The sequence below is a fragment of the Pelobates fuscus genome, chromosome 4 (assembly GCF_036172605.1).
Source record: "Pelobates fuscus isolate aPelFus1 chromosome 4, aPelFus1.pri, whole genome shotgun sequence".
Taxonomy (NCBI): domain Eukaryota; kingdom Metazoa; phylum Chordata; class Amphibia; order Anura; family Pelobatidae; genus Pelobates; species Pelobates fuscus.
In genome coordinates, this window is record NC_086320.1 from 290,751,633 (window position 1) to 290,767,225 (window position 15,593).

Here is a 15,593-nt window from a genome sequence, read left to right on the forward strand (position 1 = left end):
TACACCTGTATCCCATATTAATTGGCTGGATATAAAAGCCTGCCTCACCCTGGGAGGGGTGTCAGTTCATTGACTCTGATTCCCTTGTTTGGTTCCTTCTGACCTTGGCTTTCCTCCTGGACTATTCTGATCTCTGGCTTCCCTGATTTTGGCTTTCCTTGACTACGCTTCTGCTAATCCCTACTGTACTGAGACTTGGAGCACTTTTCCTGGAAAGCCCCGTGCACAGACTCACAGGCCAGGTGGCGTCTTACCTGGTCACCCTGGTCTGTGTCTACTTTGCAAGGGTGAGCGTATAACTCTGCGAGCTGGACTCCCTATCAGGTAAGACTCATTACAGATGAACTGAACAATGGAGTCCGCAGAGTTATACAAAGTACTCACCTCCCTGGCCGAGCAGGTCTCCAACCTGTCCCAGAATGTTATGAATCTGCAGAGATGTTCATTGGCATTTAAGGGAGCAGCACATCCAATCCCGGAACATATATACCCAGAACCTTATGTCATTATGCCTGACAGGTTCGACGGTTCCCATTCTGCTTTCCCGATGTTCAAGACGGATTGTGAACTACTGTTTGCCCTGAAACCTAGAACCTATGCCACCGACCTTATCAAAGTCCGCTCCACTATTACCTGTGTACCGGGTGGATTAAAGCGTGGGCACACCAGAAGCTGCAGGAGTGAAGTACTGTCTTGGACTCCTGGGAGTTGTTTATGTCCGCAATGGATTCTCAGTGTTTTGCATCAAGAAAAGCAACGCCCAAGCCTACTTCAGGTTCTCGCAGAACCCGGTTGCCTAGAGAAGAGGAATTATTTTATGAATACAAGAATCCCATCTTGCTACAGTCTAAACCTACCTCCAGGGACCTGCCTTGTCATCATAACGTTACCCATGTGGAACTTGGCACTCTAGAGGACAAGGAGGAACCCATGGAGATCGGCTCCGTCCGCACTAGAACAAGACTGCCATCTAGAGAAAGAGACCAAAGGAGGGCTTGTTGTCTCTGTTTTTATTGTGGAGAAGGAGGGCACTTTATCTCCCACTGCCCTATTCGCCTAACTCGGCCTAAGCCTTTTCAAGTAGGTACTACTCAGCTTCATCCTGTCATCCCGGCAAGACAGCCTGGAAACTGCCAATCCTGTCCCCGTCCTGTGACACAAAAGGGTACTCAGACTATGGCAAATATCACACCCAGTACTCCTAATGAGTCTGCACCACCTCCAGAAGACTCTCCTGTTAAAACTGGTACAAACACCACTTCCTGCCTGCCCAAAGGAGAACTACCTGCGGATTGCACCTATGGTACCAAGGTCCACAGAACAGATCTGGAAACATTTGAAAGGGCTTTGAAAGCCGCAAACTCTGCTCCTGGTGAGGCACCTAAGGAAAAAAGTTCAGAGAAAATGACTCCTGGGATCAAGGTACTTACCGCCTGCACCGAATCCATGACTAACCTTGACCTCTCTCGTTTAGTACCCGAAACTGGTACCAATAAGTCCCAGGCTGTAAAGGGACTCCGCTCTGGATACCTTGATTATAAAGTCTTTCTTAGTGATACTGAGACCGAAGATGAGCAGTACTATTTCCAAGAAGAGCCTGTTCACGCCCGGAGGGCGTTCTTGAAGGGAGGGTACTGTCACGTTTCTCACCGCATCATCCAGTCTGCCAGACGAGGTCACCACAGGAGTGCCCAGCAGGGGATTTGAACCCTGGCTTCGTGAATCCTGCTTTTTTGCCACTGTGCTATCCAGCCATTCATGTATTGCTTTTATAGGTGTCCTCACCTTGTTTCCAGCACTGGGAGCTGAACTTACCCGTGGCTGCTCTGCACACCTGTATCCCATATTAATTGGCTGTATATAAAAGCCTGCCTCACCCTGGGAGGGGTGTCAGTTCATTGACTCTGGTTCCCTTGTTTGGTTCCTGTCTCTCTGTATCTGCGTTCCAGTTTTCCTGTCTGATCCGGCTTCTGAACTTGGCTTTCCTCCTGGACTACTCTGATCTCTGGCTTCCCTGATTTTGGCTTTATTTGACTATGCTTCTGCTAATCACTGCTGTACTGAGACTTGGAGCACTTTTCCTGGAAAGCCCCAGTGCACAGACTCACAGGCCAGGTGGCGTCTTACCTGGTCACCCTGGTCTGTGTCTACTTTGCAAGGGTGAGTGTATAACTCTGCAAGCTTGACTCCCTATCAGGCACTTTTCCTGGAAAGCCCCAGTGCACAGACTCACAGGCCAGGTGGCGTCTTACCTGGTCACCCTGGTCTGTGTCTACTTTGCAAGGGTGAGTGTATAACTCTGCGAGCTTGACTCCCTATCAGGTAAGACTCATTACACTGTTATACTCAGGCCCTTAACAGGCTGACACAGCAGCCAGTCTTTTAACACAAAAGATCCCCTGGCACCTCAGTGCAAAAAGGAGGAGAAAAAAAGGGAATTGACAGCTGCATATTGTGTACTGCATAATGTTGAAAATACAACAGTTTTATAGGTATTTATTAGTTGTGTACACTCTCCTCTTCTCATTGCACCCGTGTCCAGTCCAGTCTTTCCTGCCCCGTGTGCCCTGTCCTCACTCGCTGCTCCTGAGTTAGTTGTCCTCTCCTCACTACCTCTGTGCAATACCACAGTGTGTGTGTATGTTGAAGCATGCTGCCAGACAATCCCAGGATTCCTGATACAGTTTTGTTTTTGTCTTATTCTGTATCCTCAAGACTTCTTTTTAAATAAAATTCTCTATGATGACAATTGTAATATGTTCTTATTTCAGAATAATTTATTGTATCAGAGCAGAAGTAGTACAACGTATTGGCCTACACAATGCCCTGCATACTGAACAATACATAATTATATGTTTTTAAACAATTCACAAATACTGTGCAATGTGCTGGTCATATCTGTGGAACTCAGAAGGCTTAAACCAAGATTTTTTTTTATTTTTTTTTACAGCTATTAACATTTGGAGTTTAGTGGATCAGAACATGGGGTTTCCAGAAAGAGGGATGGAGTCAAATTCTGTGGGTGGAGCCTGGTGCACCACAATCAAAAACCTTCACCAGCCATCATTGAAGGTGGATACAAGCTTAATGGATGCAGTGATACATACTAAATGGTTACTGGGTGTGACATTGCTGGCTTTATTTGTACCATATGAAAGATTGTGCCTCCAAAAGAGCTGTATAATATAGAGTTTATAGCATTACAATTGGTTAGCTAGAAAATAGATATAACTGTGATAGGAGTGTGGTGTTTGTTTCTGTATGGAATGTAGGCTAGAGTGTCTGTATGTGACTAAAGGTTTGGTTGAGATGACAGTTGGGCAAGTGCACAATTCAGATTACCTACATGTGGGTGTTGTGATTTTACTTTCCAAATACATTTCTTTGTATTTGTGAATTTAAACTATTATCTGATCCATTCAACAATATGCATACATTTTATAAAATTATCCAAGCCACCATATTAAAATGAATCATAATTTCACTGTTATTGAACAATTACAATATAAATGTTGTTATTTTGCTCAATGAACTTGCTTCAACAATCAATGTATATATTTTTTCAATATCTTTGATTTCTGGAACGATCTCTTTTTTTTTATCCTCCGTTTAATCCACCCCTGAAAAAATAAATTACTGTAGGAAATAAAAATAAAAAACTCTGCTAAATAAGGGATACTGAAGTTTGAATTTAAATATCCCTTAATCCTGGGAGAGGCTCTTTGACTGCTTGAGACTTGAAATAAAGTGAAACAGCCAGATTCCTCTACAAGGAGAAAAAAACTCACAAAAAAATAAGGAAAATAAGAACCTTTATGGAATTAAATAATATCACGGCTTGGGCATACAATGGGGAAGAATTGAATCAATTCAGACACATTTTGAGCCTACTATAGCACTTCCTTGGGGGCCCATCTATGCCTACCAAGCTTTGTCTAGCAATCTATTCCCATTAAAAATTGTCCATAAAAGTCAAATGAAGTTGGCTAGCAAACCCTGAATAATAGGATTTAAATATCCCTTCACTTATTATGCCAGTCTCATATAGCAGGCAAATGTCCTGCAATCCAGTGCACAGAATGTATGATTGTGTGTATGTGAGATTAGGTCCAAAGGGGGTGGATCCAATGCTTAAAGTCCTTTTGAATCATTCTACATAAATTTGATAGCTGCACGCCAGTAGCTAAATGTAATCTGCACAATAAATCCTGATCATTTACTGACAGTTCTGGCACCTGAAATGTTCAGTATTCAACCAAGTGATTTTAGCAACCTTTACAAAAAATAAATACCAGCTGTAATTAGATTTGCAGTGTTACTTGATCTTTTCATACAACCCACTTTCTCCATAAAATAATAATGCTTTTCTGTAAAACTTTTCATAGTTAAAACTGTAGCTATTTGCTACCATTTAATTAAGAAATATATCCTTTTATTTTGCAGCCATCTTGGTTTTTAATTAAAAATATAAATATAATATGTAAATATAATATGTAAAAATATTATGCATTCATTTGGAGGGCCATTGTGTCACCTGCAAATATATGAAGAAGAATTTAAAAAGCTTTGCAAACAAGTCTTAGAAACAAAGGATTTCTTTAACTGCAGATCCATGGGAGTTGTATATTTGATCCGTTGCTCTTGTGGAAAAAAGTAAGTTCGGGAAATCTTCAGATCATTTAAATTACGTGTCTTGGAACATGTCATTTTAATCAGAGCCTCAAGACAAAAAAGTGTAACCAGACACTTGAAGAATATAACCGTAACCAGAAACCATAAATTCTGCGGGGTAAAGTCTATAAAATAGGGCCAGAGATTGGGGCTTTGAATTGAGCACATGGAGTCTTTTTGGATCTACAAATTAAAATCATTGACCTCTTTAGGCCTGAAGGAAGATAAAGTATTGCCTATGTAGGAGATGCTCGTTATACAAGGAAGCGGGGCTACCAGTCACTCACAAGGGAAGTGTTGTCCAATAGGGCTACACGAAGAGGGAAGAGATATATCGCCTTCCCCCCTCTCTAAAATTCTGCACATTCTCGGCCACATCACTAACAATTGTAGTAAGGTCTGAGACGAAGCCCACCTGTAATGGGGTGAAATGCGTGTTGGACCCATGCTAGCACCTTAGTGTGTTCAACTGTTTTTTTGTTTTTTCCTCTGCATTCAGCTCATTTCAATGTTGCCCTCCGGATTGAAATGCTGTGGCGGGACCTTAAGAAAGCTGTGCATAAATAAACGAATGCCAGCAAACCTCAATGCACTGAAGCAACATTTTAATAAAGAAGAGTGGGCAACAATTCCTCCACAACAATGTGAACAGCTAAGGAAAGAATTCTCCCCTCCTTGCCTTTCTGTTTCTCAATCACACATAGATCATGCCTTTCCTACCCTTCAGACATTCTCCCCAGCTACTGACCAAGAGGTGGCTGCTCTTCTTTGCTCCTCTCGCCCCACCACTTGCCCGCTCGATCCTGTCCCATCTCACCTTATTAGATCTCTCTCCACTTGTCTCGTGCCTTCTCTAACACACATCTTCAACTGCTCGCTCTCCTCTGGCATCGTCCCTGCTGACCTTAAACATGCCACTGTAGTACCTATACTAAAAAAAACATCCCTCGACCCATCCACCCCCTCTAACTACCGTCCCATATCCCTGCTCCCTTTTTCCTCAAAGCTTCTGGAAAGACTTGTCTTTACCCGTGTGTCTCATTTCCTCAATTCCAACTCTCTCCTTGACCCTCTTCAATCTGGCTTCCGCCCTCTCCACTCTACAGAGACTGCCCTTATCAAAGTTACTAACGACCTAATCGCAGCTAAATCCAAAGGCCACTACTCCATACTAATTCTTCTTGACCTCTCAGCGGCCTTTGACACCGTTGATCATGCTCTCCTTCTTCAAACTCTTCAATCGCTTGGTCTCTGTGACTCTGTCCTCTCTTGGTTTTCCTCTTATCTCTCCCAACGCTCATTCAGTGTCTCCTTTTCTAATGATACCTCCTCCCCTTGCCCTGTCTCAGTTGGAGTTCCCCAAGGCTCCGTCCTTGGTCCCCTTCTATTTTCTCTTTATACTGCCTCTCTTGGCAAACTTATTACCTCTTTTGGATTCCACTACCACCTGTACGCTGATGACACCCAGCTATATCTCTCCTCCCCGGACCTCTCCCCTGCCGTCCTGCAACGTGTCACTGCTTGCCTTTCTTCCATCTCTGACTGGATGTCCTCCCGCTTTCTGAAACTCAATCTCTCAAAAACTGAGCTCCTTGTCTTTCCTCCTCCTAATACTGATCTTCCTCTTTCGCTCTCCCTCCAAGTCTGTGGTACCAACATCAGTCCATCCTTGCAAGCGCGCTGTCTTGGCGTCATACTTGACTCTGGTCTCACCTTTGAGCCTCACATCCAGCATGTTGCCAAATCCTGTAGATTCCATCTTAAAAACATAGCCCGCATCCGCCCCTTTCTTGCACCAGATACTACCAAGGAGCTTGTCCATGCTCTAGTAATTTCCCGCATGGATTATTGTAACCCTCTCCTGATTGGTCTCCCCAATAGCCGTACTGCACCCTTACAGTCCGTAATGAATGCTGCTGCTAGATTGATTTTCCTCTCTAGTCGTTTCTCTCACACCTTACCCCTCTGCCAGTCCTTACATTGGCTTCCTGTATGCTATAGGAGTCAATTCAAGGTACTAACTCACACCTATAAAGCACTGAACAACTCTAGCCCCTCTTATATCTCCTCACAGATCCATAGGTATGTCCCTTCTCGGTCTCTCCGTTCTGCCCGTGACCACCTCCTGTCCGTTGTCCGCACTCGTACGGCCAACTCGCGCTTGCAGGACGTCTCGCGGGCGGCTCCCTTCCTATGGAATAGCCTGCCTACCGCCATCAGACTCTCCCCTAGTCTTGCATCTTTTAAGAAGTGCCTTAAAACCCATCTCTTTAGGAAAGCTTATGGCCTCCAAGACTAACCCTTACCTCACATACCTGTCTCTTGCCCTCTCCTAAAGGGCAGCCCACCTTATTTGATTGTAAATTCCTGTCCTAATGTGTTTTACACCCCACCTCCTATAGAATGTAAGCTCGTTTGAGCAGGGTCCTCTTCAACCTATTGTTCCTGTAAGTTTATTTGTAATTGTCCTATTTATAGTTAAATCCCCCTCTCATAATATTGTAAAGCGCTAATGAATCTGTTGGCGCTATATAAATGGCAATAATAAATAAATAAAATAAAAGACTAATAAAGGCATACAGAAAATGATTACTTCAAGTTATTGCTGTCACGGCAAGGGTGCATAATTTAGTATTACATTATGAAATATTATCCTTTAATGCCATTTGTGTAGTAAATGGCACAAAAGGATGCTATTGCTGAGGTCAACAGGGGTTACATCTTTTGAAGCTGGGACCCCCACAGAGGTTGGATAACAGAAGGGGAAGTGTGGATGGCATAGCAAGGTTCAAAGGGTTTTACTAATATGGATGTGAAGCAATCAAGGCTCTGCAAGGTGTGAGGTTCTACACTTGGGAAAAGTCTGAATGTCTCTTCATCCATTTGGCCTGTACCATTAAGTGCTGAGTAAAACTCTTTGAAATGTAAATGCAATTTTAGCTTTGCTCCAGTATCATACCCAAAGGAAGGACAAAAACATTCATATTTACCCCACAGAATAATAATAAAGCCTAATTTTTATTATATTTGGAATGGGACAAGCCCAGTCTTTTAATTAAGCCTAAACATGAGTTGCACAACTTAAACCGTGTGACAGGAATTGTGATGTCTGTCCTATTGGATCGCAGGTGGGGCGTGCAACATGTCTATGGAATGGGAAAACAATAACAAATTCATAGAGGCAATTATTATTTCTGTGGTAGGTACAGTAGAGGAGATAAAACCAAAAAGTTTATATTTGGCTTGCTGTTTCTGGAACAAAGGAGGTGGTCACTTGGAATCACTATAGGTACGCCCCTGGGTGGGGTGTGCTAATTCCACAAGGTATATCTCCTGTGATCCTGAAGGGTGGTGTGTACTTTCTTGGGGCCAAGATCTAATTTTGAGTGAGTCACCATCATCCTTCCTTGCCAGAGACCCCCTGGACAGAAGTTGTACTTTGAAAAACCTAAGTGAGTAATTAGGACTTCTGTTATTTTATCCTTTTTGTTTTTATCTGTTGTTGGTGTAAATAATTTGTTTATTATATATTGTTATATGCACTGTGACTATTTTTGCTCATAATAAACATTCATTTATTAAGTTCTACCTTTGTCTGGTTAAGAATCACGTTACCTGAAGAGACTAGTTAGTATTTTTGTAATTCCTTAAATATTGTACTAAGTAATATTTGGTGGGTTTTATTGTTGATTTACCTGGGGGACCAAGGCACCCCATTTATAAATTGTCTTGGTGGTGGCAGCGTTAAGATAGTAATAGTTATATTATTATGTTTAAGTGTGGGTGGTGTTAAAAAGGGGGATTTTGTCATTATTTCCGGTCTAGTGCAGACAAATAGTGTACTTTAACCCTTTCACCACCACAACTACGTCACGCACACTCTTGGAGTAGGGTGCGTTCGTGACAAATTGGTGGCATAGCGGTGGGATAACTAAAAGATTTTTCATCTTTTTATACCAGATTTTAGTGTTGCTGGATTTGTTGGTTAATCCAGGCACTAAAAGAAATTGTGTCTCAATTTCCAAAGGCTGAACTCAGTGCATATATAATATATTTACACCTCAACAGTCCCCCCCCCCCGTCTCTGTTTTTTCTTTGCTATCTTTTATTTACCAAATGGAGTACCAGGCGCAGTCCAAGGCAGTGCTAGACCAGCTTTGCCGGGAGAGATCTATCCCCTGTCGGGGAAAAACAAAAGAGGAACTATTACAAGCACTGGTGGACTATGATATGCAACAAGCGGTGCAAAATGATGCCTCAAACACTGCAGAGGAGATACCTGCAGCTTTTGTCAATGATGTACCGAGATCTGGAGATCCTTTGGATTTGTACTTGCAAACTGTGTTGAAATATGTGGACTCAGCAGATACAAACCAAAAACTGCAGCTTATCCTTAAATATCAGGAGGGTGAGAGAGAGCGCCAAGCTGAGAGAGAGCGCCAAGCTGAGAGGGAGAGAGAGGCTGAGAGGGAGAGAGAGGCTGCAGAGCGGCAAGCTGAGAGAGAGGCCGCGGAGCGCCAAGCTGCCAGAGAGCATGAGCTAAAAATGGCTGAGTTGGAGAGGTTGACTGCCTCCCCTATAAGTATTAATTCCAGAGACTCTTCTGCACCCAAACCACGTGCAGAGAACTTTCCAACTTTGGACAAAGATGGTGATTTGGATGTTTTCCTGCGCAGTTTTGAAAAGGTTTGCAGGCAGTACCAGCTACCAAAGGACCAGTGGGCAAAATACCTCACCCCTGGTCTCAGAGGTCCTGCACTGGAAGCATTTGCTACGCTTCCAGCAGAATTTGACCAGGACTATGATGTGATTAAGGCTGCCTTGCAAAAACGGTACAACCTTACTCCTGAGGTGTACCGAAAGAAATTCAGGACTTTGCAAAAGCATCCCACAGAAAGTTATGCAGCAGCGGTGGGGCACCTGGCGACAGCATTCCGACAGTGGACTACAGGGCTGGAGATTACCACTTTGGAAAGTTTGCAAGACTTGTTAATAAAAGAACAGTTTTTGCAGCTCTGCCCAGCCGATGTACAGGAATGGTTGCTGGACCGGAACCCCAAAACGGCATTGGAGGCGGGTGAGCTGGCAGATTTCCACACTGCCAATCGAGCAACAGTGGACCGGAGCAGAGGTTTTGCCAAGGGAACATCCAGCTGGAGGACCACACCACCACGACTCCCCATCACCAGGCCTAGCGGGCCATCCTTTGTTTCAGCTCCTACCTCAGGGAGAGGGGGAACTAGTGCCACTTCTGCGCAAGGAGATAGTCGCAGATGTTTTATTTGCAACCGAATGGGGCACTTGAGTAATACCTGCCCAGAGAAAAGGAGGTCAGCACCCTCGTCCGGAGGGGGTCAACCTGCAAGAGCCCCATCTTCTGTGTTGTTCGTGACCAAGTCAGAGGGCAACAACAATGGTAACCTGCAGCCTGTTACGGTGGGAGAGAAGGTAACTGTGGGACTCAGGGACACTGGGGCAGATGTGACTCTTGTGCGTCCAGAGCTAGTGCGCTCTGAGGACTTCATTCCTGGCAGGACTTTAGCCGTAAAAGGGATTGGGGGAATACGTCCTGCAGTGCCAATGGCACGTGTATATTTGGATTGGGGAGCGGGCAGGGGTCTGAGGGATGTGGGGGTATCGGATAATATTCCTACAAATGTATTGCTTGGTACCGACTTAGGTAGGTTGTTATCCCAGTATGTGCCTGAGAGTGATATGTGTTACCAACCAAAGCCCTGTAGGGGACCTGCTGAGGAAAGGACAGGGTGCACATGTTTATGTAAATTACTGTGCTCTGAGGGAGGTCAGAATGTATGCCAGTCTGTGCCAGAACCAGATATGTCTGCAATACGATGTGAGAGTGTGCCAAGACAGAGTCACTGGGAGGGAGGGCAGAGTGAGTGTGTGTATCAGTCTGTGCCAGAACCAAACTTGTCTGTGGTACCCTGTGAGGATGTGCCAAGTGCAAATCACAGGGAGGGGGAGACAGAGGTTTCCACTGTAGCTGTTGTAACCCGGCAGCGGTCTTACCCGAGTAGGGAGCAGGGCCTGCCGCAGCCTGCAGACTCAGAGCATATGTCAACAGGAGAGCACCTAGATGGGGGAACCAGGGAGTCTTGCACCTTGTTACCATCCCTTCCTGTAGTCCAGGGGCAGGAATCTGTGTCCGAGCCCCCTATTGACTCTGAGACCGAGGCGCGGTGTCCTGAATTCCAGCAGGCCCAACAGACAGATCCCACGTTAGAGGTATTGAGGGAACGTGCTAGGCAGCCACTCACAGACAGGGATAGGGAGAGAGTGTACTGGGATAATGAGAGGTTATACAGAGAAACCATTCCTACTATGGGGCAGGAGCCTTGGGTAACAGAAAGGCAGCTGGTGGTACCTCAGAGGTACCGGGACCAGCTGCTGAAGGTAGCTCACGCCATCCCCATGGCTGGGCACCTAGGGGTGGCGCGGACTAAGTCTCGCTTGTCCCACCATTTTTATTGGCCTGGTATGGGCACAGATGTGGCAAATTATTGTCGTTCCTGCCCTGAGTGTCAGAGGGTGGGAAAGCCTGGGGAAGTAGGTAAGGCCCCCCTAATACCCCTTCCTATAGTTGGGGAACCATTTGAGAGAATAGCTGTGGATATTGTCGGCCCCCTTGCCATTCCCAGTAGTTCGGGCAAGCGATATATATTAACCGTGGTAGATTACGCCACTCGCTACCCAGAGGCAGTAGCCCTATCATCCATCAGGGCTGACAAGGTGGCTGATGCTCTGTTAAGCATATTCTCCCGTGTGGGATTTCCCAGAGAAATGCTAACCGATCAAGGCCCCCAGTTCACCTCTGATCTGATGCAGTCCCTCTGCAAAATTGTACAGGTAGAACATCTAGTGACCAGCCCCTACCACCCCCAAACAAATGGCTTGTGTGAGAGGTTTAATGGGACCCTCAAGCAGATGCTGAGGACCTTTGTAGAGTCACAGGGGAAGGATTGGGAGCGATACCTGCCACACCTCCTGTTCGCTTACAGGGAGGTGCCACAGGAATCCACAGGCTTTTCCCCATTTGAGCTCCTCTATGGACGTAGAGTGCGCGGCCCCCTAGCTCTGATCAGAGAGGGGTGGGAAGGAGAGTTGGGGGCCCCAAAGACCTCTATTGTAGATTATGTACTCCGGTTTAGGGACAAAATGCAGACTTTCATGGGGGAGGTGTGTGAGAATCTGAGGGCTGCCCAAACCAAGCAGAAGGGGTGGTATGATCGGGATGCCCGAGAAAGAGTGTATGGAGTGGGTCAAAAGGTTCTTGTGCTGATACCCACAAAGCAGAACAAATTGCAGGCCGCATGGGAGGGTCCATTTACTATTCTGCAGCGGATCAATGATGTGAACTATGTGGTATCCCTGGATGAGGGGGGAAGGAGGAAAAAGGTGTATCACGTAAATATGATTAAAGCCTATTATGACAGGGAGACTACGGTGTTAACCGTATGTAGTCTGCCTGGGGACGAGCAAGAACCTGATCCCCTTGTGGATCTACTGGCTGCAACCCGGGATCTAGAGGGCATTGAGGTAGCCCAGGTTAATACCCACCTAACAGAGGGACAGAGGAGTCAGCTATTTGAGGACCTTAGACCTTACCATAGTTTCTTCACAGGGAAGCCTGGCAGGACACGCCTAGTAACCCATAACGTGGACACTGGGGATCACCATCCCCTCAGACAGGCTGCCTATAGAGTATCCTTAGAAGTGAAGGCAGACATTAGGAGGGAAATAGAGGAAATGATGGAGCTGGGTGTAATCCGGAAGTCTCACAGCCCCTGGGCCTCCCCAGTGGTACTGGTCCCCAAGAAGGACAAGACCACTAGATTCTGTGTGGACTACCGGCGGTTGAACCTGGTAACTGCATTTGATGCATATCCTATGCCACGCATTGATGCATTGCTAGACCAACTAGCTGGAGCTAAGTTCCTTAGCATTATGGATCTCAGCCGAGGGTACTGGCAGATCCCCATGACCCCTGAAGCGCAAGAGAGATCGGCCTTTATCACTCCCTTTGGGCTATATGAGTTCCAGGTGATGCCCTTTGGGATGAAAAATGCCCCTGCCACCTTCCAACGTCTAGTTAATCACCTGCTAGAGGGACAGGAGGGGCATGCGGTAGCATATCTGGATGATATTGCGGTGTTCAGTGATACTTGGGAGGAACACCTGCTCCATTTAACACAAGTTGTGGACCGCATAGCAGCAGCTGGGCTCACTATAAAACCAGATAAGTGCCAACTGGGCATGACAGAGGTTCAGTACCTGGGGCATAGAGTGGGAGGGGGGACGCTTCGCCCTGAGCCCAGTAAGGTAGAGGCTATAATGGCCTGGCCTGCCCCCCAGACCAAAAAGCAGGTGATGTCATTCCTGGGTACTGCAGGGTACTATAGGAAGTTTGTACCACATTATAGTACCCTGGCCAAACCCCTAACCGATCTCACTAAGAAAGCACTTCCACGAGTGATTAAGTGGACACCTGAGTGTGAAGTGGCCTTCAACTCCTTAAAACAGGCCCTTACTGATTCTCCCATACTACAGGCCCCTAATTTCCACAGACGGTTCTTAGTACAGACCGATGCCTCTAATTATGGCCTGGGAGCGGTGCTGAGTCAGGTGGATGAGAAGGGGGATGAGCATCCTATTGTGTATCTCAGCCGGAAGCTGCTACCTAGGGAAGTGGCCTATGCCACTGTAGAAAAAGAGTGTTTGGCCATAGTTTGGGCCTTGCAAAAACTGCAACCATACCTGTACGGGCGCCAGTTTACCGTGATTACCGATCACAACCCCCTACACTGGTTACATAGGGTGGCTGGGACAAATGGGAAACTCCTTAGGTGGAGTCTGGTTCTCCAGCAATATGAGTTTACCATACAGCACAAGAAGGGAAGTACACATGGCAATGCTGATGGTTTGTCCCGCCAGGGGGAAGACTCCACCTAATGCGCAAGGTCGAGGCATAGGAGCCTCCTCCCATTGCTTCTCTTATTTGGGGGAGGTGTCACGGCAAGGGTGCATAATTTAGTATTACATTATGAAATATTATCCTTTAATGCCATTTGTGTAGTAAATGGCACAAAAGGATGCTATTGCTGAGGTCAACAGGGGTTACATCTTTTGAAGCTGGGACCCCCACAGAGGTTGGATAACAGAAGGGGAAGTGTGGATGGCATAGCAAGGTTCAAAGGGTTTTACTAATATGGATGTGAAGCAATCAAGGCTCTGCAAGGTGTGAGGTTCTACACTTGGGAAAAGTCTGAATGTCTCTTCATCCATTTGGCCTGTACCATTAAGTGCTGAGTAAAACTCTTTGAAATGTAAATGCAATTTTAGCTTTGCTCCAGTATCATACCCAAAGGAAGGACAAAAACATTCATATTTACCCCACAGAATAATAATAAAGCCTAATTTTTATTATATTTGGAATGGGACAAGCCCAGTCTTTTAATTAAGCCTAAACATGAGTTGCACAACTTAAACCGTGTGACAGGAATTGTGATGTCTGTCCTATTGGATCGCAGGTGGGGCGTGCAACATGTCTATGGAATGGGAAAACAATAACAAATTCATAGAGGCAATTATTATTTCTGTGGTAGGTACAGTAGAGGAGATAAAACCAAAAAGTTTATATTTGGCTTGCTGTTTCTGGAACAAAGGAGGTGGTCACTTGGAATCACTATAGGTACGCCCCTGGGTGGGGTGTGCTAATTCCACAAGGTATATCTCCTGTGATCCTGAAGGGTGGTGTGTACTTTCTTGGGGCCAAGATCTAATTTTGAGTGAGTCACCATCATCCTTCCTTGCCAGAGACCCCCTGGACAGAAGTTGTACTTTGAAAAACCTAAGTGAGTAATTAGGACTTCTGTTATTTTATCCTTTTTGTTTTTATCTGTTGTTGGTGTAAATAATTTGTTTATTATATATTGTTATATGCACTGTGACTATTTTTGCTCATAATAAACATTCATTTATTAAGTTCTACCTTTGTCTGGTTAAGAATCACGTTACCTGAAGAGACTAGTTAGTATTTTTGTAATTCCTTAAATATTGTACTAAGTAATATTTGGTGGGTTTTATTGTTGATTTACCTGGGGGACCAAGGCACCCCATTTATAAATTGTCTTGGTGGTGGCAGCGTTAAGATAGTAATAGTTATATTATTATGTTTAAGTGTGGGTGGTGTTAAAAAGGGGGATTTTGTCATTATTTCCGGTCTAGTGCAGACAAATAGTGTACTTTAACCCTTTCACCACCACAACTACGTCACGCACACTCTTGGAGTAGGGTGCGTTCGTGACAATTGCTACTAAAGGTGGTTATTATAAGGTGTACTTGGTTTTTCACACATGACTTCTCCATTTTGGCTTTATTTTTGTTAAATAAATCATAACAATGTCATTTGTTGCTGTTCATGTTCATCTGCATTTACCTATTTTAAGACCTGCTAAGGAACAGATGATTGTTTTTTTCCCCATGACTGTATATATCCAATAATGTGTAGGACTGGACTGTTTGTTTTTTGCATATTTATATACTGTTTTATATTTTTTGATAAACAGTATAAACATTATTTATGCAGTATGAAAACAAAAAGTACTTGTTCTTTAAAGGGACACTAGAGGCATCTAAATAACTTTAGACTAATTAAGGTAGTGTTATTGTATAGATTATGCCCTTACTGTTTCACTGCTCAATCCTCTGCCATTTAGTAGTTAAATCACTTTTGTTTCTCTCCATGCAGCCATAGCTACACCTCCTTTGACTGTGCTTTGCACAGCCTGTGTAAATAAAAATAATTGGATTCATTTCATTTTCATTCAATTTTTATCTTCTGCTCTGTAAATTGATATTTAATCCCACACAGGGTCTAGAAGGCTCTTGACATATCAGGAGAT

General features: G+C 44.8%; 1 protein-coding gene across 1 annotated transcript in view; it reads right to left on the bottom strand.

The window, feature by feature from the left end:
- The window catches only part of SLC4A7 (solute carrier family 4 member 7), a 551,990-nt gene that overhangs the window by 173,988 nt on the left and 362,409 nt on the right, over positions 1 to 15,593 (bottom strand). The gene's annotated exons all lie outside the window — the stretch shown is intronic.